A 21092-nucleotide genomic window follows, 5' to 3' on the forward strand; every position below is an offset into this window, starting at 1 on the left:
ATGATGAACTGGTTCCATGGTGTAATGGTTAGCACTCTGGACTCTGAATCCAGCGATCCGAGTTTAAGTCTCGGTGGAACCTATTAGAGCAGTGTAGCATCAGACGACGGCTCTTCGCTGTGTCCCTCATCCATTTTTCCAACACCGAGACTTTAAACACTTTTTCAAAAAATCTCTCTTGCCCATATTTAGTCTCGACCACATTTCGGAAAAAATAAAAAGTATTTTAGAGGTTGATAAGCTGATGGGGTGGCCGAGTGGTTAAGGTGATGGACTGCTAATCCATTGTGCTCTGCACGCGTGGGTTCGAATCCCATCCTCATCGTTTGCACCATTCTTACATAAGTACATCGTCTTCCATTTCATGGAAAAAAGTACAATGAATCAAGGACGTTTTGCACTATTTTCCTTTCATTTCAATTAATTGTAGCCTAGAGCACAACCTTTACTGCCAAAAAATACAGACACTGATCTTGAAAGTTCTCATTCGCTAAAGCAAGAGTCTTGTTCATTCTCTATGGTCTGAACCACGGTTAAATATTTCAGTTCCGCCAAAATGTAGTCTGGAGCACAATATTTACCGAAAAGAAAACAGAGACACTGATTTCTAAAGTCCTGAATCCCTGTGGCATTCGAAAAAGCATACCAATGCATTGGCCGGGAATCGAACCCGGGTCAACTGCTTGGAAGGCAGCTATACTCACCACTATACCACCAATGCCACAATGACATAATTAATACTCGGAAATCATCAAACCCAAACTCAAATCTCGGTGGAACTGTTCAATTTGTCATTTTCACTTATATTTAGTTTAAAGAACGGTTGCACAGTCTACTGAAACAGTCTATGACGAACTGGTTCCTTGGTGTAATGGTTAGCACTCTGGACTCTGAATCCAGCGATCCGAGTTCAAGTCTCGGTGGAACCTATTAGAGCAGTGTAGCATCAGACGACGGCTCGTCGCTGTGTCCCTCATCCATTTTTCCAACACCGAGACTTTAAACACTTTTTCAAAAAATCTCTCTTGCCCATATTTAGTCTCGACCACATTTCGGAAAAAATAAAAAGTATTTTAGAGGTTGATAAGCTGATGGGGTGGCCGAGTGGTTAAGGTGATGGACTGCTAATCCATTTTGCTCTGCACGCGTGGGTTCGAATCCCATCCTCATCGTTTGCACCATTCTTACATAAGTACATCGTCTTCCATTTCATGGAAAAAATTACAATGAATCAAGGACGTTTTGCACTATTTTCCTTTCATTTCAATTAATTGTAGCCTAGAGCACAACCTTTACTGCCAAAAAATACAGACACTGATCTTGAAAGTTCTCATTCGCTAAAGCATTCATTCTCTATGGTCTGAACCACGGTTAAATATTTCAGTTCCGCCAAAATGTAGTCTGGAGCACAATATTTACCGAAAAGAAAACAGAGACACTGATTTCTAAAGTCCTGAATCCCTGTGGCATTCTAAAAAGCATACCAATGCATTGGCCGGGAATCGAACCCGGGTCAACTGCTTGGAAGGCAGCTATGCTCACCACTATACCACCAATGCCACAATGACATAATTAATACTCGGAAATCATCGAACCCAAACTCAAATCTCGGTGGAACTGTTCAATTTGTCATTTTCACTTATATTTAGTTTAAAGAACGGTTGCACAGTCTACTGAAACAGTCTATGACGAACTGGTTCCTTGGTGTAATGGTTAGCATTCTGGACTCTGAATCCAGCGATCCGAGTTCAAGTCTCGGTGGAACCTATTAGAGCAGTTTAGCATCAGACGACGGCTCTACGCTGTGTCCCTCATCGATTTTTCCAACACCGAGACTTTAAACACTTTTTCAAAAAATCTCTCTTGCCCATATTTAGTCTCGACCACATTTCGGAAAAAATAAAAAGTATTTTAGAGGTTGATAAGCTGATGGGGTGGCCGAGTGGTTAAGGTGATGGACTGCTAATCCATTGTGCTCTGCACGCGTGGGTTCGAATCCCATCCTCATCGTTTGCACCATTCTTACATAAGTACATCGTCTTCCATTTCATGGAAAAAAGTACAATGAATCAAGGACGTTTTGCACTATTTTCCTTTCATTTCAATTAATTGTAGCCTAGAGCACAACCTTTACTGCCAAAAAATACAGACACTGATCTTGAAAGTTCTCATTCGCTAAAGCAAGAGTCTTGTTCATTCTCTATGGTCTGAACCACGGTTAAATATTTCAGTTCCGCCAAAATGTAGTCTGGAGCACAATATTTACCGAAAAGAAAACAGAGACACTGATTTCTAAAGTCCTGAATCCCTGTGGCATTCGAAAAAGCATACCAATGCATTGGCCGGGAATCGAACCCGGGTCAACTGCTTGGAAGGCAGCTATGCTCACCACTATACCACCAATGCCACAATGACATAATTAATACTCGGAAATCATCAAACCCAAACTCAAATCTCGGTGGAACTGTTCAATTTGTCATTTTCACTTATATTTAGTTTAAAGAACGGTTGCACAGTCTACTGAAACAGTCTATGACGAACTGGTTCCTTGGTGTATTGGTTAGCATTCTGGACTCTGAATCCAGCGATCCGAGTTCAAGTCTCGGTGGAACCTATTAGAGCAGTTTAGCATCAGACGACGGCTCTACGCTGTGTCCCTCATCGATTTTTCCAACACCGAGACTTTAAACACTTTTTCAAAAAATCTCTCTTGCCCATATTTAGTCTCGACCACATTTCGGAAAAAATAAAAAGTATTTTAGAGGTTGATAAGCTGATGGGGTGGCCGAGTGGTTAAGGTGATGGACTGCTAATTCATTGTGCTCTGCACGCGTGGGTTCGAATCCCATCCTCATCGTTTGAACCATTCTTACATAAGTACATCGTCTTCCTTTTCATGGAAAAAAGTACAATGAATCAAGGACGTTTTGCACTATTTTCCTTTCATTTCAATTAATTGTAGCCTAGAGCACAACCTTTACTGCCAAAAAATACAGACACTGATCTTGAAAGTTCTCATTCGCTAAAGCAAGAGTCTTGTTCATTCTCTATGGTCTGAACCACGGTTAAATATTTCAGTTCCGCCAAAATGTAGTCTGGAGCACAATATTTACCGAAAAGAAAACAGAGACACTGATTTCTAAAGTCCTGAATCCCTGTGGCATTCGAAAAAGCATACCACTGCATTGGCCGGGAAACGAACCCGGGTCAACTGCTTGAAAGGCAGCTATGCTCACCACTATACCACCAATGCCACAATGAAAATTATACTAGGAAATCATCAAACCCAAACTCAAATCTCGGTGGAACTGTTCAATTTGTCATTTTCACTTATATTTAGTTTAAAGAACGGTTGCAGAGTCTACTGAAACAGTCTATGATGAACTGGTTCCATGGTGTAATGGTTAGCACTCTGGACTCTGAATCCAGCGATCCGAGTTCAAGTCTCGGTGGAACCTATTAGAGCAGTGTAGCATCAGACGACGGCTCTTCGCTGTGTCCCTCATCCATTTTTCCAACACCGAGACTTTAAACACTTTTTCAAAAAATCTCTCTTGCCCATATTTAGTCTCGACCACATTTCGGAAAAAATAAAAAGTATTTTAGAGGTTGATAAGCTGATGGGGTGGCCGAGTGGTTAAGGTGATGGACTGCTAATCCATTGTGTTCTGCACGCGTGGGTTCGAATCCCATCCTCATCGTTTGCACCATTCTTACATAAGTACATCGTCTTCCATTTCATGGAAAAAAGTACAATGAATCAAGGACGTTTTGCACTATTTTCCTTTCATTTCAATTAATTGTAGCCTAGAGCACAACCTTTACTGCCAAAAAATACAGACACTGATCTTGAAAGTTCTCATTCGCTAAAGCAAGAGTCTTGTTCATTCTCTATGGTCTGAACCACGGTTAAATATTTCAGTTCCGCCAAAATGTAGTCTGGAGCACAATATTTACCGAAAAGAAAACAGAGACACTGATTTCTAAAGTCCTGAATCCCTGTGGCATTCGAAAAAGAATACCAATGCATTGGCCGGGAATCGAACCCGGGTCAACTGCTTGGAAGGCAGCTATGCTCACCACTATACCACCAATGCCACAATGAAAATTATACTAGGAAATCATCAAACCCAAACTCAAATCTCGGTGGAACTGTTCAATTTGTCATTTTCACTTATATTTAGTTTAAAGAACGGTTGCACAGTCTACTGAAACAGTCTATGGTGAACTGGTTCCATGGTGTAATGGTTAGCACTCTGGACTCTGAATCCAGCGATCCGAGTTCAAGTCTCGGTGGAACCTATTAGAGCAGTGTAGCATCAGATGACGGCTCTACTCTGTGTCCCTCATCCATTTTTCCAACACCGAGACTTTAAACACTTTTTCAAAAAATCTCTCTTGCCCATATTTAGTCTCGACCACATTTCGGAAAAAAAAAAAAGTATTTTAGAGGTTGATAAGCCGATGGGGTGGCCGAGTGGTTAAGGTGATGGACTGCTAATCCATTGTGCTCTGCACGCGTGGGTTCGAATCCCATCCTCATCGTTTGCACCATTCTTACATAAGTACATCCTCTTCCATTTCATGGAAAAAAGTACAATGAATCAAGGACGTTTTGCACTATTTTCCTTTCATTTCAATTAATTGTAGCCTAGAGCACAACCTTTACTGCCAAAAAATACAGACACTGATCTTGAAAGTTCTCATTCGCTAAAGCAAGAGTCTTGTTCATTCTCTATGGTCTGAACCACGGTTAAATATTTCAGTTCCGCCAAAATGTAGTCTGGAGCACAATATTTACCGAAAAGAAAACAGAGACACTGATTTCTAAAGTCCTGAATCCCTGTGGCATTCGAAAAAGCATACCAATGCATTGCCCGGGAATCGAACCCGGGTCAACTGCTTGGAAGGCAGCTATGCTCACCACTATACCACCAATGCCACAATGACATAAATTATACTCGGAAATCATCGAACCCAAACTCAAATCTCGGTGGAACTGTTCAATTTGTCATTTTCACTTATATTTAGTTTAAAGAACGGTTGCAGAGTCTACTGAAACAGTCTATGATGAACTGGTTCCATGGTGTAATGGTTAGCACTCTGGACTCTGAATCCAGCGATCCGAGTTCAAGTCTCGGTGGAACCTATTAGAGCAGTGTAGCATCAGACGACGGCTCTTCGCTGTGTCCCTCATCCATTTTTCCAACACCGAGACTTTAAACACTTTTTCAAAAAATCTCTCTTGCCCATATTTAGTCTCGACCACATTTCGGAAAAAATAAAAAGTATTTTAGAGGTTGATAAGCTGATGGGGTGGCCGAGTGGTTAAGGTGATGGACTGCTAATCCATTGTGCTCTGCACGCGTGGGTTCGAATCCCATCCTCATCGTTTGCACCATTCTTACATAAGTACATCGTCTTCCATTTCATGGAAAAAAGTACAATGAATCAAGGATGTTTTGCACTATTTTCCTTTCATTTCAATTAATTGTAGCCTAGAGCACAACCTTTACTGCCAAAAAATACCGACACTGATCTTGAAAGTTCTCATTCGCTAAAGCAAGAGTCTTGTTCATTCTCTATGGTCTGAACCACGGTTAAATATTTCAGTTCCGCCAAAATGTAGTCTGGAGCACAATATTTACCGAAAAGAAAACAGAGACACTGATTTCTAAAGTCCTGAATCCCTGTGGCATTCGAAAAAGCATACCAATGCATTGGCCGGGAATCGAACCCGGATCAACTGCTTGGAAGGCAGCTATGCTCACCACTATACCACCAATTCCACAATGACATAAATTATACTCGGAAATCATCGAACCCAAACTCAAATCTCGGTGGAACTGTTCAATTTGTCATTTTCACTTATATTTAGTTTAAAGAACGGTTGCACAGTCTACTGAAACAGTCTATGATGAACTGGTTCCATGGTGTAATGGTTAGCACTCTGGACTCTGAATCCAGCGATCCGAGTTCAAGTCTCGGTGGAACCAATTAGAGCAGTGTAGCATCAGACGACGGCTCTTCGCTGTGTCCCTCATCCATTTTTCCAACACCGAGACTTTAAACACTTTTTCAAAAAATCTCTCTTGCCCATATTTAGTCTCGACCACATTTCGGAAAAAATAAAAAGTATTTTAGAGGTTGCTAAGCTGATGGGGTGGCCGAGTGGTTAAGGTGATGGACTGCTAATCCATTGTGCTCTGCACGCGTGGGTTCGAATCCCATCCTCATCGTTTGCACCATTCTTACATAAGTACATCGTCTTCCATTTCATGGAAAAAAGTACAATGAATCAAGGACGTTTTGCACTGTTTTTCCTTTCATTTCAATTAATTGTAGCCTAGAGCACAACCTTTACTGCCAAAAAATACAGACACTGATCTTGAAAGTTCTCATTCGCTAAAGCAAGAGTCTTGTTCATTCTCTATGGTCTGAACCACGGTTAAATATTTCAGTTCCGCCAAAATGTAGTCTAGAGCACAATATTTACCGAAAAGAAAACAGAGACACTGATTTCTAAAGTCCTGAATCCCTGTGGCATTCGAAAAAGCATACCAATGCATTGGCCTGGAATCGATCCCGGGTCAACTGCTTGGAAGGCAGCTATGCTCACCACTATACCACCAATGCCACAATGATATAAATTATACTCGGAAATCATCGAACCCAAACTCAAATCTCGGTGGAACTGTTCAATTTGTCATTTTCACTTATATTTAGTTTAAAGAACGGTTGCACAGTCTACTGAAATAGTCTATAATGAACTGGTTCCATGGTGTAATGGTTAGCACTCTGGACTCTGAATCCAGCGATCCGAGTTCAAGTCTCGGTGGAACCTAATAGAGCAGTGTAGCATCAGACGACGGCTCTACGCTGTGTCCCATATCCATTTTTCCAACACCGAGACTTTAAACACTTTTTCAAAAATTCTCTCTTGCCCCTATTTAGTCTCGACCACATTTCGGAAAAAATAAAAAGTATTTTAGAGGTTGCTAAGCTGATGGGGTGGCCGAGTGGTTAAGGTGATGGACTGCTAATCCATTGTGCTCTGCACGCGTGGGTTCGAATCCCATCCTCATCGTTTGCACCATTCTTACATAAGTACATCGTCTTCCATTTCATGGAAAAAGTACAATGAATCAAGGAAGTTTTGCACTATTTTCCTTTCATTTCAATTAATTGTAGCCTAGAGCACAACCTTTACTGCCAAAAAATACCGACACTGATCTTGAAAGTTCTCATTCGCTAAAGCAAGAGTCTTGTTCATTCTCTATGGTCTGAACCACGGTTAAATATTTCAGTTCCGCAAAAATGTAGTCTAGTGCACAATATTTACCGAAAAGAAAACAGAGACACTGATTTCTAAAGTCCTGAATCCCTGTGGCATTCGAAAAAACATACCAATGCATTGGCCTGGAATCGAACCCGGGTCACCTGCTTAAAAGGCAGCTATGCTCACCACTATACCACCAATGCCACAATGACCTAAGTTATACTCGGAAATCATCGAACCCAAACTCAAATCTCGGTGGAACTGTTCAATTTGTCATTTTCACTTATATTTAGTTTAAAGAACGGTTGGACAGTCAACTGAAACAGTCTATGATGAACTGGTTCCATGGTGTAATGGTTAGCACTCTGGACTCTGAATCCAGCGATCCGAGTTCAAGTCTCGGTGGAACCTATTAGAGCAGTGTAGCATCAGACGACGGCTCTACGCTGTGTCCCTCATCCATTTTTCCAACACCGAGACTTTAAACACTTTTTCAAAAATTCTCTCTTGCCCATATTTAGTCTCGACCACATTTCGGAAAAATTAAAAAGTATTTTAGAGGTTGCAAAGCTGATGGGGTGGCCGAGTGGTTAAGGTGATGGACTGCTAATCCATTGTGCTCTGCACGCGTGGGTTCGAATCCCATCCTCTTCGTTTCCACCATTCTTACATAAGTACATCGTCTTCCATTTCATGGAAAAAAGTACAATGAATCAAGGACGTCTTGCACAATTTTCCTTTCATTTATATTAATTGCAGCCTAGAGCACAACCTTTACTGCCAAAAAATACAGACACTGATCTTGAAAGTTCTCATTCGCTAAAGCAAGAGTCTTGTTCATTCTCTATGGTCTGAACCACGGTTAAATATTTCAGTTCCGCCAGAATGTAGTCTGGAGCACAATATTTACCGAAAAGAAAACAGAGACACTGATTTCTAAAGTCCTGAATCCCTGTGGCATTCGAAAAAGCATACCAATGCATTGGACGGGAATCGAACCCTGGTCAACTGCTTGGAAGGCAGTTATGCTCACCACTATACCACCAATGCCACAATGACATAAATTATACTCGGAATTCATCGAACCCAAACTCAAATCTCGGTGGAACTGTTCAATTTGTCATTTTCACTTATATTTAGTTTGAAGAACGGTTGAAAAGTCTACTGAAACAGTCTATAATGCAATGGTTCCATGGTGTAATGGTTAGCACTCTGGACTTTGAATCCAGAGATCCGAGTTCAAGTCTCGGTGGAACCTATTAGAGCAGTTTAGCATCAGACGACGGCTCTACGCTGTGTCCCTCATCCATTTTTCCAACACCGAGACTTTAAACACTTTTTCAAAAATTCTCTCTTGCCCATATTTAGTCTCGACCACATTTCGGAAAAATTAAAAAGTATTTTAGAGGTTGCTAAGCTGATGGGGTGGCCGAGTGGTTAAGGTGATGGACTGCTAATCCATTGTGCTCTGCACGCATGGGTTCGAATCCCATCCTCATCGTTTGCACCATTCTTACATAAGTACATCGTCTTCCATTTCATGGAAAAAAGTACAATGAATCAAGGATGTTTTGCACTATTTTCCTTTCATTTATATTAATTGCAGCCTAGAGCACAACCTTTACTGCCGAAAAATACCGACACTGATCTTTAAAGTTCTCATTCGCTAAAGAAAGAGTCTTGTTCATTCTCTATGGTCTGAACCACGGTTAAATATTTCAGTTCCGCCAAAATGTAGTCTGGAGCACAATATTTACCGCAAAGAAAACAGAGACACTGATTTCTAAAGTCCTGAATCCCTGTGGCATTCGAAAAAGCATACCAATGCATTGGCCGGGAATCGAACCCGGGTCAACTGCTTGGAAGGCAGCTATGCTCACCACTATACCACCAATGCCACAATGACATAAATTATACTCGGAAATCATCGAACCCAAACTCAAATCTCGGTGGAACTGTTCAATTTGTCATTTTCACTTATATTTAGTTTGAAGAACGGTTGCACAGTCTACTGAAACAGTCTATGATGAACTGGTTCCATGGTGTAATGGTTAGCACTCTGGACTCTGAATCCAGTGATCCGAGTTCAAGTCTCGGTGGAACCTATTAGAGCAGTGTAGCATCAGACGATGGCTCTACGCTGTGTCCCTCATCCATTTTTCCAACACCGAGACTTTAAACACTTTTTCAAAAATTCTCTCTTGCCCATATTTAGTCTCGACCACATTTCGGAAAAAATAAAAAGTATTTTAGAGGTTGCGAAGCTGATGGGGTGGCCGACTGGTTAAGGTGATGGACTGCTAATCCATTGTGCTCTGCACGCGTGGGTTCGAATCCCATCCTCATCGTTTGCACTATTCTTACATAAGTACATCGTCTTCCATTTCATAGAAAAAAGTACAATGAATCAAGGACGTTTTGCACTATTTTCCTTTCATTTCAATTAATTGTAGCCTAGAGCACAACCTTTACTGCCAAAAAATACCGACACTGATCTTGAAAGTTCTCATTCGCTAAAGCAAGAGTCTTGTTCATTCTCTATGGTCTGAACCACGGTTAAATATTTCAGTTCCGCCAAAATGTAGTCTAGAGCACAATATTTACCGAAAAGAAAACAGAGACACTGATTTCTAAAGTCCTGAATCCCTGTGGCATTCGAAAAAGCATACCATTGCATTGACCGGGAATCGAACCCGGGTCAACTGCTTGGAAGGCAGCTATGCTCACCACTATACCACCAATGCCACAATGAAAATTATTGGGGCTGTAACGATACGCGTATCAAACCGAAAATCTCGATACTCAAAGCCACGATCCTGTCTCGCGGTGTGAGAAGGCAGAAGCGCGATACGCCCTTTCTAACTCTGCGGTCAAATTGTCTGATTGAAATTTGCTAATAATTTGTCTAGATAATAGTCTGCTGACAGCGCCCCCTCCTATCGATGCCGTAAGTATGCGACTGCAATCCTCCGTGGCTACGGAGGATCGCATTTCTCCACAGCCGTCGAAGTGCTCATATGCGATATGAACGACATTTATCCAGAGGGGGCCTGTGTGATCCTGTCTCTAGTGTTTTGTGTGATTTGACTGGCAGTTTGTCTGCTTATAGGTCGGAATGAAGCGGCCACCGATTATTGACAGGATGGGTACTTTATTCTACCGGACTCGTTCGCTTCTTCACTAGACACACGCGCTACCGCTCGCTCTCCTCGCTCGTCCACTCACTCGCTGACGTCACTCACACACGCATACGCACATTGCCATTCTGGCGCACACACATGCTACTCGTAACGCCTCGTTATTGCGACGTTCATGACCTTCAGGTTTTTCTCCATCTATTGAAAGTTGGGCTATTAAACATGTTGCATTCTATACGGCCTGATTATGTCATTATTTAAGCTACATAGCCTAATAAGTAGTGCTAATAAGGATATTTGACTAAACCAACCAAACAGTTGAAAAAAGCATCCTCCCACACGTTATTTCTTTATTCATTTAGCTATGCTTTAATAGTATTCTTTCTGTTCAAATCTGTTCAGTGTTCCAAATTATTTGTTATTAAATGTTACATTAAGTTAATTGGTATATAAGTGTTGTTTAAAAAAAATGCTTTTTAAATTTCAAAAAATCGTGGGATGTATCGAACCGTGGGTCAAAAATCGTGATACAAACCGAATCGTGAGTTTGTGTATCGTTACAGCCCTAAAAATTATACTATTAAATCATCAAACCCAAACTCAAATCTCGGTGGAACTGTTCAATTTGTCATTTTCACTTATATTTAGTTTAAAGAACGGTTGCACAGTGTACTGAAACAGTCTATAATGAAATGGTTCCATGGTGTAATGGTTAGCACTCTGGACTCTGAATCCAGCGATCCGAGTTCAAGTCTCGGTGGAACCTATTAGAGCAGTGTAGCATCAGACGACGGCTCTACGCTGTGTCCCTCATCCATTTTTCCAACACCGAGACTTTAAACACTTTTTCAAAAATTCTCTCTTGCCCATATTTAGTCTCGACCACATTTCGGAAAAAATAAAAGTATTTTAGAGGTTGCTAAGCTGATGGGGTGGCCGAGTGGTTAAGGTGATGGACTGCTAATCCATTGTGCTCTGCACGCGTGGGTTCGAATCCCATCCTCATCATTTGCACCATTCTTACATAAGTACATCGTCTTCCATTTCATGGAAAAAAGTACAATGAATCCAGGACGTTTTGCACTATTTTCCTTTCATTTCAATTAATTGTAGCCTAGAGCACAACCTTTACTGCCAAAAAATACCGACACTGATCTTGAAAGTTCTCATTCGCTAAAGCAAGAGTCTTGTTCATTCTCTATGGTCTGAACCACGGTTAAATATTTCAGTTCCGCCAAAATGTGGTCTGGAGCACAATATTTACCGAAAAGAAAACAGAGACACTGATTTCTAAAGTCCTGAATCCCTGTGGCATTCGAAAAAGCATACCAATGCATTGGCCGGGAATCGAACCCGGGTCAACTGCTTGGAAGGCAGCTATGCTCACCACTATACCACCAATGCCACAATGACATAAATTATACTCGGAAATCATCGAACCCAAACTCAAATCTCGGTGGAACTGTTCAATTTGTCATTTTCACTTATATTTAGTTTAAAGAACGGTTGCACAGTCTACTGAAACAGTCTATGATGAACTGGTTCCATGGTGTAATGGTTAGCACTCTGGACTCTGAATCCAGCGATCCGAGTTCAAGTCTCGGTAGGGCTGGGCGATATGGCCTAAAATAAAAATCCCAGATTCTTTCATAAAAAATCCGATTTCCGATTTAAATCGATTCACATAAAAAAGCATTATGGCAGGCCCTGCCGTTGTAAACAGTGTAACCTGTGACATAACATAAAATGTAAAATAGATAAAATATAAAATAAAATATTTCTGTAAACATAAAATATTTCTAATGATAAGAGGACTTCTGATAAAGTGCCAACATAACATTCAAACTTTCAACACTGGTCATAAATATACAGTGTCTTGCAAACGGTAATAATTACCTTAAGAAAGGGAATAGTAACGGCAGAAGAATGAGGAAAAACACACGCACGCAGCTCTTTCCTTCACTCATCTGTATTGAATCAGGAAGAGGTGTGCGATCCCCCTACTGGAGCCCCGAGGCATTACCAAAAGATCGACGAATTACCAACAGATCGACGAATTATTAAACCACACAGATATATCCCTGAATGGAGTCCTGTATGGGGGTCCAGTAGGGGACTCCGTAGTTCTGCTGGGAGACTTCAACGCCCACGTGGGCAACGATGGAGACACCTGGAGAGGCGTGGTGGGGAGGAACGGCCTCCCTGATCTAAACCCGAGCGGTCGTTTGTTATTGGACTTCTGTGCTAGTCATGGATTATCCATAACAAACACCATGTTCGAACATAAGGGTGCTCATAAGTGTACCTGGTACCAGAGTACCCTAGGCCGAAGATTGATGATCGATTTCGTGATCGTGTCATCTGATCTGAGGCCGCATATTTTGGACACTCGGGTAAAGAGAGGGGCGGAACTGTCAACCGACCACCATCTGGTTGTGAGTTGGATCAGGGAATAGGGGAAATTTCCGGATAGACCTGGTAAGCCCAAACGAGTAGTGCGGGTGAACTGGGAACGTCTGGAGGAGGCCCCCGTCCTAGGTATCTTCAACTCACACCTCCGGCGGAGCTTTTCTGGCATTCCTGTGGAGGTTGGGGGCATTGAGCCAGAGTGGGCGGTGTTCAAAGCCTCCATTGCTGAAGCTGCGGTGGCTAGCTGTGGCCTCAGGGTCTTAGGCTCCTCAAGGGGCGGTAACCCTCGGACACCGTGGTGGACACCGGTGGTCAGGGAAGCCGTCCGACTGAAGAAGGAGGCCTTCCGGGATATGATATCCTGGAGGACTCCTGACTCGGTTGCAGGGTACCGACAGGCTCGAAGGGCTGCAGCGGCTGCCGTGTCGGAGGCTAAGCAGCGGGTGTGGGAGAAGTTCGGAGAGGCCATGGAGAAGGACTTTCGGTCGGCACCAAAGTGTTTCTGGAAGACTATCCGGCACCTCAGGAGGGGGAAACGGGGAACAATCCAAGCTGTGTACAGTAAGGATGGGACTCCGTTGACCTCAACTGAGGAGGTCGTCGGACGTTGGAAGGAACACTTTGAGGAACTCCTGAATCCGAATAACACGCCCTCTATGTTGGAGGCAGAGCTCGAGGTTGATGGTGTTTCGTCGTCAATTTCCCTGGTGGAGGTCACTGAGGTAGTCAAACATCTCCGCAGTGGCAAAGCCCCAGGGATTGATGAGATCCAGCCAGAAATGCTAAAGGCTCTGGGTGTTGAGGGGCTGTCATGGTTGACACGCCTATTCAACATCGCGTGGGAGTCGGGTACAGTGCCAAAGGAGTGGCAAACCGGGGTGGTGGTTCCCCTGTTCAAAAAGGAGGACCAGAGAGTGTGTGCCAATTACCGGGGTATCACACTTCTCATCCTCCCTGGTAAAGTCTACTCCAAGGTGCTGGAAAGGAGGGTTCGGCCGATCGTCGAACCTCAGATTGAAGAGGAACAATGCGGTTTTCGCCCCGGACGTGGAACTACGGACCAGCTCTTCACTCTCGCAAGGATCCTGGAGGGGGCCTGGGAGTATGCCCATCCGGTCTACATGTGTTTTGTGGATCTGGAGAAGGCGTATGACCGGGTCCCCCGGGAGAAACTGTGGGAGGTGCTGCGGGAGTATGGGGTAAGGGGGTCTATCCTCAGGGCCATCCAATCTTTGTACTCCCAAAGCGAGAGCTGTGTTCGTGTTCTCGGCAGCCAGTCAGTTTCGTTCTCAGTGGGTGCTGGTCTCCGCCAGGGCTGCGCCTTGTCACCAATCCTGTTTGTGATATACATGGACAGGATATCGAGGCGTAGTCGTGGTGGGGAGGGGTTGCAGTTCGGTGGTCTGAGGATCTCGTCACTGCTTTTTGCAGATGATGTGGTCCTCATTGGATCATCGGCCTGTGACCTTCAGCACTCACTGGATCGGCTGGCGGCCGAGTGTGAAGCGGCTGGGATGAGGATCAGCACCGCTAAATCTGAGGCCATGACTCTTAGCAGGAAACCAGTGGATTGCTTACTCCGGGTAGGAAATCCTTAGCCCAAGTGAAGGAGTTCAAGTACCTCGGGGTCTTGTTCGCAAGTGAGGGTACTATGGAGCGTGAGATTGGCCGGAGAATCGGAGCAGCGGGGGCGGTATTGCGTTTGCTTTACCGCACCGTTGTAACGAAAAGAGAGCTGAGCCGCAAGGCAAAGCTCTCGATCTACCGGTCGATCTTCGTTCCTATCCTCACCTATGGTCATGAGGGCTGGGTGATGACCGAAAGGACGAGATCGCGGGTACAAGCGGCCGAGATGAGTTTTCTCAGAAGGGTGGCTGGCGTCTCCCTTAGGGATAGGGTGAGAAGCTCAGCCATCCGTGAGGAACTCTGATTAGAGCCGCTGCTCCTTTACTTAGAAAGGAGTCAGCTGAGGTGGTTCGGGCATCTGGTAAGGATGCCCACTTGGGCGCCTTCCTTGGGAGGTGTTTCAGGCACGTCCAGTGGGGAGGAGACCTCGGGGAAGACCCAGGACTAGGTGGAGAGATTATATCTCAACACTGGCCTGGGAACCCCTCGGGATCCCCCCGTCAGAGCTGGTCAATGTGGCCCGGGAAAGGGAAGTCTGGGGCCCCCTGCTTGAGCTGCTCCCCCCGCGACCCGACCCGATAAGCGGATGACGATGAGGATGAGGATGAGGATATATTTCAAATGAATTATTTTTACCTCAAAATAGATTATACATATATGAATAAATTGTGGTATACAGCTTGTCAAACTCGCTGCCATGTTTGTGTATCACTTTGGTAAATGCGCGCTCTGTGCGGGGGGAGGGCTGAGCCCATTCCAAACTACGGGAGCTGAGAGGGAAGCGTTTGCGGATGAAGAGAAAAACGATTTTCATTTGAACAAGTCGACGTGAGCTACACACTCGAATTAATCGATAAAATCGGTTTATCGCCCAGCCCCAAGTCTCGGTGGAACCTATTAGAGCAGTGTAGTTTCAGACGACGGCTCTAAATTAAACTAATCGACGTGAGCTACACACTCGAGTTAATCGATAAAATCGTTGTATCACCCAGCCCTAAGTAGTAGTAGTAGCCCTTTAATTAATTGTCAAACGAGAACGGCCAAGAAACTGACTTCATCATTAACATAACATAATCATCGTAAAACATGCACCCGTATAATTAAACAAAAATGCAAAATGTGTTGACTTACTTTTCTTCAAGCGGCGAGTTGAAAACGTTGACGCAAACAGCCTACTCCACCGACTCACCCGATCACCTCCTCTAAACATGGACCTATTAAAGAAGAAGAAAGGACAGCGGATTAAAAAATGTCGCCCATTCATTCTTATGAAAACTGCTCAATGGCGCAGGGCAACATCAAGGAGAGATTTGCTTCCGCAATCCCCATCACGGGAGCCTAGCCACGCCCTAGTTCATACCGTACCGGATGCAGAAATATTCTCGTTTTCTAGCATTACATATTTTCTATTCTATAATATGTTCATGTTTCTAGCATTGTTAGTGTAGCCGGCGCGGTATGCATATCGCCGACTACTGCGTTGTGTTCCGGTGCGCTGAAGACAGGACGCTGACGTTCTTTTATGGCACTTTATTCTATAGGCTGTACAAGTTCAATGAGAGCAAAGATTCAGGACTCTTATCTTAATGGAATGAACCAGCCTCTCTCAATCAAGTGGAATGCAAACTAGCACTAATAATATTTCAAAACCCGAAAATAAAATGCAAGAAAACATTTCAATGAACACATTCTGAACCTGGTATTGGGAGTAGGCTACATATACCTGTACAAGTTCAATGAGAGCAAAGATTCAGGACTATATATTCACGGAATGAACCAGCCTAACATAAGAAAAAGGACAACTGAAACATTTGGGCTACACTACACGAAGATAGAATGGCGAGCGCATACCACGAGGTTAGCTATGTTAACAATCTAAAGCTCACAAAACATAAAAGATCTCGACAAAACATGACTAAATTTAAGTGCACTCATCCTGAAATACATATACAATTTACCATGTGCACTAAAACTAAGGTTAGAACAGGTATATTTCAAGTTCACATTTGCACTGCTGTGGACACGTACCTCTCTCAATGAAGTGGAACGCAAACTTGAAAGGAACGCAAAAATCCAGCACATAGCCACCACTATCCAATAGAGGGCGCAGTTACACAACAAATACCTAAAAACGACCATGAACAATAAAAGATTTTGGTGAAATAAAACTCACATACTACGGTGTCACTGAGCATTCACCAAATAAAAAAAAGTTTCACAGCTCATGTAGCCGTTAGCAAACTCAGGATAAGGATCTCGTAATTATGAGATAAGGATCTCGTAATTACGAGATAAGATATCGTATTTACGACATAAGGATCTCGTTTACGAGAAAAGGATCACGCGGCGCCTCTCATTCATCAATAACGTTGCTGGCTAGCTGCAGGCCATAGGGTTAAAGTTTGTCGTATGAATCGACGTGCCACAAATTTTAGACCTGGGTTTATGTAAAGACGACGTCTTGGACGATTACGTTTCCTCAGTTGTACTCCTCGAGGGTCTAGGATTAAGAGCAGGTGCCGTATAGTTGTTTGAGTCACTACCAAGCCTGCTTGGATGCATTTCAGATGCATCAATTTGTATCCGTGAAGCATCCCGTACTGGTTCAACTGCTCCTTCAGGAAGAAAGCCACTTGTACCAGGTCCGACTGGGCTTTTCTCCTGAACAGTCCCAATGACTTCAGATGTCTGCGCAATGTCGACATACTTATATTATTGCCCTCCTCACTTTTAAAGGTTGGGTAGGTGATTCGCTTTTTTGGCCATTTTTGCAAAATTACTTGAAATCCTTATCTTAACCCGCTTACAGCCACTGAGTTAGAAGTACTGACATGAAAATTAAACAAGTCAATCATCTGTGGAACGGGCAGGGCTCAAAAAACTCCAGCCAATCATTTCCATTGCCACCGAGTTGCATTGGACAGTAAGTACGTCAATCAAACGGTCGTACTGCACTCCCCCTCCCCCGCGCCCCGTGCGCGACCCCTTCGTGCAGTACTCGTGACCCAGAGCTCGTGACCCAGAGCAAGCTCCTGTTTGTTGTTATCCTGCGGTAGCTACTGGAACTAGTTGATCCACAATTGGACCTAGCAGTAGAAGACAATTTCCATGGCAGACAAGACGCCACCATCCCCACCACCACCACCACCACCAGCAAAGAGAAGGAAAACTCTTTTTCAGAGAGTAATTGATAATAAAAACGCTGAAAGAGAAAAACTGAAATCAAGAATAATCCTAGGCGCTGCTTTCGAACGTTGGCGGCAACTGAAGGACGAGAAGGGTCTAAAAACCGATGCTTGTGTGGCAGTTGACCTAGTTTCAAAGTTTATACCGTTTATACTCGGTAATACCGGTGTGGAGACGAGTGTATTACTCGGTGTGAAAATGTCCACACCGCGGCAACCCTAGTGAAAACCAGGACTTCCAATACAATTATATGAAACAAACATACATTTTCTAAAAATAGATTTATGTGACCGTTTAATGTTTATAACATCTGGTGCAACCATAGCAGCGAGAACGTATTCTCAGCAGGGGGTGCTGGGAAAAAAATAACTCAGCCTGCACTAGACTCGCAACTCGTTACATTGATAAAAAAAGATGTATAGCAGCGCAGCTCAATTACACCAGTGCATGCGCGCACAGTTGAAAATCGATCGTTCACATCCAGCTGCTCACAGAACAAGTTTAGCGCACCACCGCTACCCTCACACTTTTTCACATAACCTTTTTTCAGCACTAGGTCATATGAGCATTAAATAAATGCTGCGTCTCAAAATGCCTTGGACAGCAGCGAGGATGACTCGCTTTGCCACGGGCCGAAACAGTGCGGAGCGACCACAGCCAGAGCGAACACAGCGGGGCAGAGGAGTGTCAGGAATAGTCTTTGGTGTACACATCAGTACGGCCTATTTGCACTACTGTTTAGTGGCTTTGCAGTGTTTTATTCGATGCCTTTTTATTTTCGTATATTATTTCAATGAATACAATTTTTTTATTCATAAAAACCGGATCTGGTCTTCAAATCTTTTTTCCAAATATAGGTCGTCTTACAATGGGGTTTGTGTTTATATTCGGACCAATACGGTACAGCGGGCGCTCACATGACGTTAAGCATTTCCTGGTGTATAATGTGACGCTTCAGAACCTAAAATCCCGTTTCTCCCCGTTGACACGACAACACATAACCGGCGTTTTCAGAAATCTCCACTTTGGCAGGAGTTTTTAGAAATGATCGTTTTCTGTGATAAGACAGGGCCTCGGACAGGGGGTGTTGCAGCACCCCCAGCACCCCTACTTCCCGCGGTACTGGGTGCAACTTACAGCTGAATGTAGTGCCATGTTGTTAAACGAAAACCTACGCTAGCCTGGCTCGCTCTCGCGCATCTCTGTTCGCGCTCGTGCATGATTGCGCGTCCAGGTACTTGGAATGGGTGGAGTCAGAGTCAGCGTTGATGGAGAGGGGGTAGGACCATTTGAGTTGTGTATTTTCAAAATCTGCTGGCGTTTCGCAAATCACCTACCCAACCTTTAAGGAACATCAATATTTACCAATGCCTCAACCCGAGCAGGAAATAAAATAGGCTACAATAGCGTCGGATAGCGTCATCTTTGCCGGCCAATGACTTCAGATGTCTGCGCAATGTTGACATACTTATATTAATGCCCTCCTCCTCACTATTAAGGAACATCAATATTTCCCAATGCCTCAACCCGAGCAGGAGATAAAATACGATAGCGTCGGATAGCTTCATCTTTGCCGGCCTGCAGTTAGCCAGCAACGTTATTGATGAATGAGAGGCGTGATCCTTTTCTCATAAACGAGATCCTTATGTCGTAAATATGATATCTTATCTCGTAATTACGAGATCCTTATCTCGTTATTACGAGATCCTTATCTCGTTATTACGAGATCCTTATCTCATAATTACGAGATCCTTATATCGTAATTACGAGATCTTTTCTCGTAATTACGAGATCCTTATCTCGTAATTACGAGATCCTGAGTGTGCTAACAGCTACATTAGCTGTGAAACTTTTTTTTATTTGGCGAATGCTCAGCGCCACCGTACAAATGAGCTAGTAGCGTGTCGGCTGTAAATGACCGCCAGCCAATCGGAATGTAGATGTTTCTCGCCGGCGTGGGTTCCCAGTAAACATACGCGAGAACTTTACTTTCCCCACACATTTGCTCCTTCATCATGGTGCATGAGGGAATAGCTGCGGCCATTGCAGGGCATCGTATTTGACCGCGATTGCATAGCCAACGTGGTCTTATTATAGCCCGATCAGTAACTAAAAAACACATAGAAAGAATAAAGCATCCAGCATATGATTTCAACAATGTATGAGGGCATACGCAATCCGCATTACGCAGCAGGGATGGTCGCACAGTGGAATGCTGATGGAAACCAGCGGACGAGCGGTGGGTGGAGATGTGCGCGCATTTCAGAAGCAGGGAGATACCGCACAAAAAATATTTCTAATTTGTCAGTCTGCCTGGCACAAATACTCCCGTTGAGCGGATCTTTTCCATAATAAACAATAAAAACAACACACGCCATTAATTACTTATTCAGTGTTTCATGTAGGCCTATTTATGCTTATTATTATTTTTCTATTGAGCAAACTTATGACTATCTTGTGTTTTTGTGGCTCGGCATCAGCAGCAGCACTTGCCTCAACTACGAGCGTGCAGGCAAAAAGCGCGGCTCCTTTAAATGGAAAAGCAATATCGCATGAGCGATAAATATTTTTGGACAGCGCGTTGCGTTATGAGCTATGCGATTTTGCATCTTTTACAGCATGTGGTGTGAACGTACAGTAAGGGAATACATGTACCGGCGTTACGTATTCAGAATACTAATTATTCCGTTACAGTTACAATTTAAATAGTTGGTATTTAGAATACAGTTACATCGTTGAAATAAATGGATTACATGACGATACTTCTGTTTCAGCAGTGTATTCGTGCTTTCACACCAACAGCATTTAGTGCGCACTAAACGAGTTTGGTCCCCTTGGTTCGGTAGCCTACGTTTGCGTTGGTGTGAATGCAACCACCTCACTTCGATGTGAACCAAATCAGCCGACCGAGACCTCCCTGAACAGCTGGTCTCGGTTTGCTTCCAAACGAACCCTGTTTCGCTTGAGATGTGAAAGCGAACGCACCTCGGTCCGATCCAGTTCTACAAAGCATAGGCCTAGGCCTCTTTGGACGTAACAGGCAGGCGCTCAGCCGCGCGCATATGGGAATTATTGTTTGATTAGCGGTAACTCCGAGACTAGCAGCAAATTGTCGGACCGTCTGGGAATTTGGACAGACACCCACATAAAACGTATGCTGGAAAACACACATTAAAATGCCGATGATGATTGAACGATCTTTACACTCTCTCTCTCTCTCTCTCTCTCTCTCTCTCTCTCTCTCTCTCTCTCTCTCTCTCTCTCTCTCTCTCTCTCTCTCTCTCTCTCTCTCTCTCTCTCTCTCTCTCTCTCTTAAGGCGATTTTATAGGCAACACCTATAGCTCAGTGAAATTTTTTTAGATGTGACAGCAAATATCTTTCGCATGAACATAGTCTTTGTTCCACTACAGCAAATTATATAAAATAGTTCACTTTCAGGGAGACTTGGGCCTAA

The 21092-nt window shown here is 43.6% G+C and overlaps 30 non-coding genes across 30 annotated transcripts; 21 read left to right on the top strand and 9 right to left on the bottom strand.

The window, feature by feature from the left end:
- Positions 1-243: 243 nt before the first annotated feature.
- On the top strand, positions 244-325 carry trnas-gcu (transfer RNA serine (anticodon GCU)). Its single transcript has one exon. It is a non-coding gene; the product is annotated as a tRNA-Ser (tRNA).
- Positions 326-649: 324 nt separating this feature from the next.
- On the bottom strand, positions 650-721 carry trnag-ucc (transfer RNA glycine (anticodon UCC)). The gene has a single exon. It is a non-coding gene; the product is annotated as a tRNA-Gly (tRNA).
- A 369-nt stretch (positions 722-1090) lies between these two features.
- On the top strand, positions 1091-1172 carry trnas-gcu (transfer RNA serine (anticodon GCU)). Its single transcript has one exon. It is a non-coding gene; the product is annotated as a tRNA-Ser (tRNA).
- A 315-nt stretch (positions 1173-1487) lies between these two features.
- trnag-ucc (transfer RNA glycine (anticodon UCC)) lies at positions 1488-1559 on the bottom strand. The gene has a single exon. It is a non-coding gene; the product is annotated as a tRNA-Gly (tRNA).
- A 369-nt stretch (positions 1560-1928) lies between these two features.
- On the top strand, positions 1929-2010 carry trnas-gcu (transfer RNA serine (anticodon GCU)). Its single transcript has one exon. It is a non-coding gene; the product is annotated as a tRNA-Ser (tRNA).
- Positions 2011-2334: 324 nt separating this feature from the next.
- Positions 2335-2406, bottom strand: trnag-ucc (transfer RNA glycine (anticodon UCC)). Its single transcript has one exon. It is a non-coding gene; the product is annotated as a tRNA-Gly (tRNA).
- A 369-nt stretch (positions 2407-2775) lies between these two features.
- trnas-gcu (transfer RNA serine (anticodon GCU)) lies at positions 2776-2857 on the top strand. Its single transcript has one exon. It is a non-coding gene; the product is annotated as a tRNA-Ser (tRNA).
- A 324-nt stretch (positions 2858-3181) lies between these two features.
- Positions 3182-3253, bottom strand: trnae-uuc (transfer RNA glutamic acid (anticodon UUC)). Its single transcript has one exon. It is a non-coding gene; the product is annotated as a tRNA-Glu (tRNA).
- A 133-nt stretch (positions 3254-3386) lies between these two features.
- Positions 3387-3458, top strand: trnaq-cug (transfer RNA glutamine (anticodon CUG)). Its single transcript has one exon. It is a non-coding gene; the product is annotated as a tRNA-Gln (tRNA).
- A 161-nt stretch (positions 3459-3619) lies between these two features.
- Positions 3620-3701, top strand: trnas-gcu (transfer RNA serine (anticodon GCU)). The gene has a single exon. It is a non-coding gene; the product is annotated as a tRNA-Ser (tRNA).
- A 324-nt stretch (positions 3702-4025) lies between these two features.
- Positions 4026-4097, bottom strand: trnag-ucc (transfer RNA glycine (anticodon UCC)). The gene has a single exon. It is a non-coding gene; the product is annotated as a tRNA-Gly (tRNA).
- Positions 4098-4230: 133 nt separating this feature from the next.
- On the top strand, positions 4231-4302 carry trnaq-cug (transfer RNA glutamine (anticodon CUG)). The gene has a single exon. It is a non-coding gene; the product is annotated as a tRNA-Gln (tRNA).
- A 161-nt stretch (positions 4303-4463) lies between these two features.
- Positions 4464-4545, top strand: trnas-gcu (transfer RNA serine (anticodon GCU)). Its single transcript has one exon. It is a non-coding gene; the product is annotated as a tRNA-Ser (tRNA).
- Positions 4546-5077: 532 nt separating this feature from the next.
- On the top strand, positions 5078-5149 carry trnaq-cug (transfer RNA glutamine (anticodon CUG)). The gene has a single exon. It is a non-coding gene; the product is annotated as a tRNA-Gln (tRNA).
- Positions 5150-5310: 161 nt separating this feature from the next.
- On the top strand, positions 5311-5392 carry trnas-gcu (transfer RNA serine (anticodon GCU)). The gene has a single exon. It is a non-coding gene; the product is annotated as a tRNA-Ser (tRNA).
- Positions 5393-5924: 532 nt separating this feature from the next.
- Positions 5925-5996, top strand: trnaq-cug (transfer RNA glutamine (anticodon CUG)). Its single transcript has one exon. It is a non-coding gene; the product is annotated as a tRNA-Gln (tRNA).
- Positions 5997-6157: 161 nt separating this feature from the next.
- On the top strand, positions 6158-6239 carry trnas-gcu (transfer RNA serine (anticodon GCU)). Its single transcript has one exon. It is a non-coding gene; the product is annotated as a tRNA-Ser (tRNA).
- A 533-nt stretch (positions 6240-6772) lies between these two features.
- trnaq-cug (transfer RNA glutamine (anticodon CUG)) lies at positions 6773-6844 on the top strand. Its single transcript has one exon. It is a non-coding gene; the product is annotated as a tRNA-Gln (tRNA).
- A 161-nt stretch (positions 6845-7005) lies between these two features.
- Positions 7006-7087, top strand: trnas-gcu (transfer RNA serine (anticodon GCU)). The gene has a single exon. It is a non-coding gene; the product is annotated as a tRNA-Ser (tRNA).
- A 323-nt stretch (positions 7088-7410) lies between these two features.
- On the bottom strand, positions 7411-7482 carry trnak-uuu (transfer RNA lysine (anticodon UUU)). Its single transcript has one exon. It is a non-coding gene; the product is annotated as a tRNA-Lys (tRNA).
- A 136-nt stretch (positions 7483-7618) lies between these two features.
- Positions 7619-7690, top strand: trnaq-cug (transfer RNA glutamine (anticodon CUG)). The gene has a single exon. It is a non-coding gene; the product is annotated as a tRNA-Gln (tRNA).
- A 161-nt stretch (positions 7691-7851) lies between these two features.
- Positions 7852-7933, top strand: trnas-gcu (transfer RNA serine (anticodon GCU)). Its single transcript has one exon. It is a non-coding gene; the product is annotated as a tRNA-Ser (tRNA).
- A 532-nt stretch (positions 7934-8465) lies between these two features.
- On the top strand, positions 8466-8537 carry trnaq-uug (transfer RNA glutamine (anticodon UUG)). The gene has a single exon. It is a non-coding gene; the product is annotated as a tRNA-Gln (tRNA).
- Positions 8538-8698: 161 nt separating this feature from the next.
- On the top strand, positions 8699-8780 carry trnas-gcu (transfer RNA serine (anticodon GCU)). Its single transcript has one exon. It is a non-coding gene; the product is annotated as a tRNA-Ser (tRNA).
- Positions 8781-9104: 324 nt separating this feature from the next.
- Positions 9105-9176, bottom strand: trnag-ucc (transfer RNA glycine (anticodon UCC)). Its single transcript has one exon. It is a non-coding gene; the product is annotated as a tRNA-Gly (tRNA).
- Positions 9177-9312: 136 nt separating this feature from the next.
- trnaq-cug (transfer RNA glutamine (anticodon CUG)) lies at positions 9313-9384 on the top strand. Its single transcript has one exon. It is a non-coding gene; the product is annotated as a tRNA-Gln (tRNA).
- Positions 9385-9951: 567 nt separating this feature from the next.
- Positions 9952-10023, bottom strand: trnag-ucc (transfer RNA glycine (anticodon UCC)). The gene has a single exon. It is a non-coding gene; the product is annotated as a tRNA-Gly (tRNA).
- Positions 10024-11110: 1087 nt separating this feature from the next.
- Positions 11111-11182, top strand: trnaq-cug (transfer RNA glutamine (anticodon CUG)). The gene has a single exon. It is a non-coding gene; the product is annotated as a tRNA-Gln (tRNA).
- A 160-nt stretch (positions 11183-11342) lies between these two features.
- On the top strand, positions 11343-11424 carry trnas-gcu (transfer RNA serine (anticodon GCU)). The gene has a single exon. It is a non-coding gene; the product is annotated as a tRNA-Ser (tRNA).
- A 324-nt stretch (positions 11425-11748) lies between these two features.
- trnag-ucc (transfer RNA glycine (anticodon UCC)) lies at positions 11749-11820 on the bottom strand. The gene has a single exon. It is a non-coding gene; the product is annotated as a tRNA-Gly (tRNA).
- Positions 11821-21092: the final 9272 nt, after the last annotated feature.

Source organism: Gadus morhua, chromosome 8 (assembly GCF_902167405.1).
Source record: "Gadus morhua chromosome 8, gadMor3.0, whole genome shotgun sequence".
Taxonomy (NCBI): domain Eukaryota; kingdom Metazoa; phylum Chordata; class Actinopteri; order Gadiformes; family Gadidae; genus Gadus; species Gadus morhua.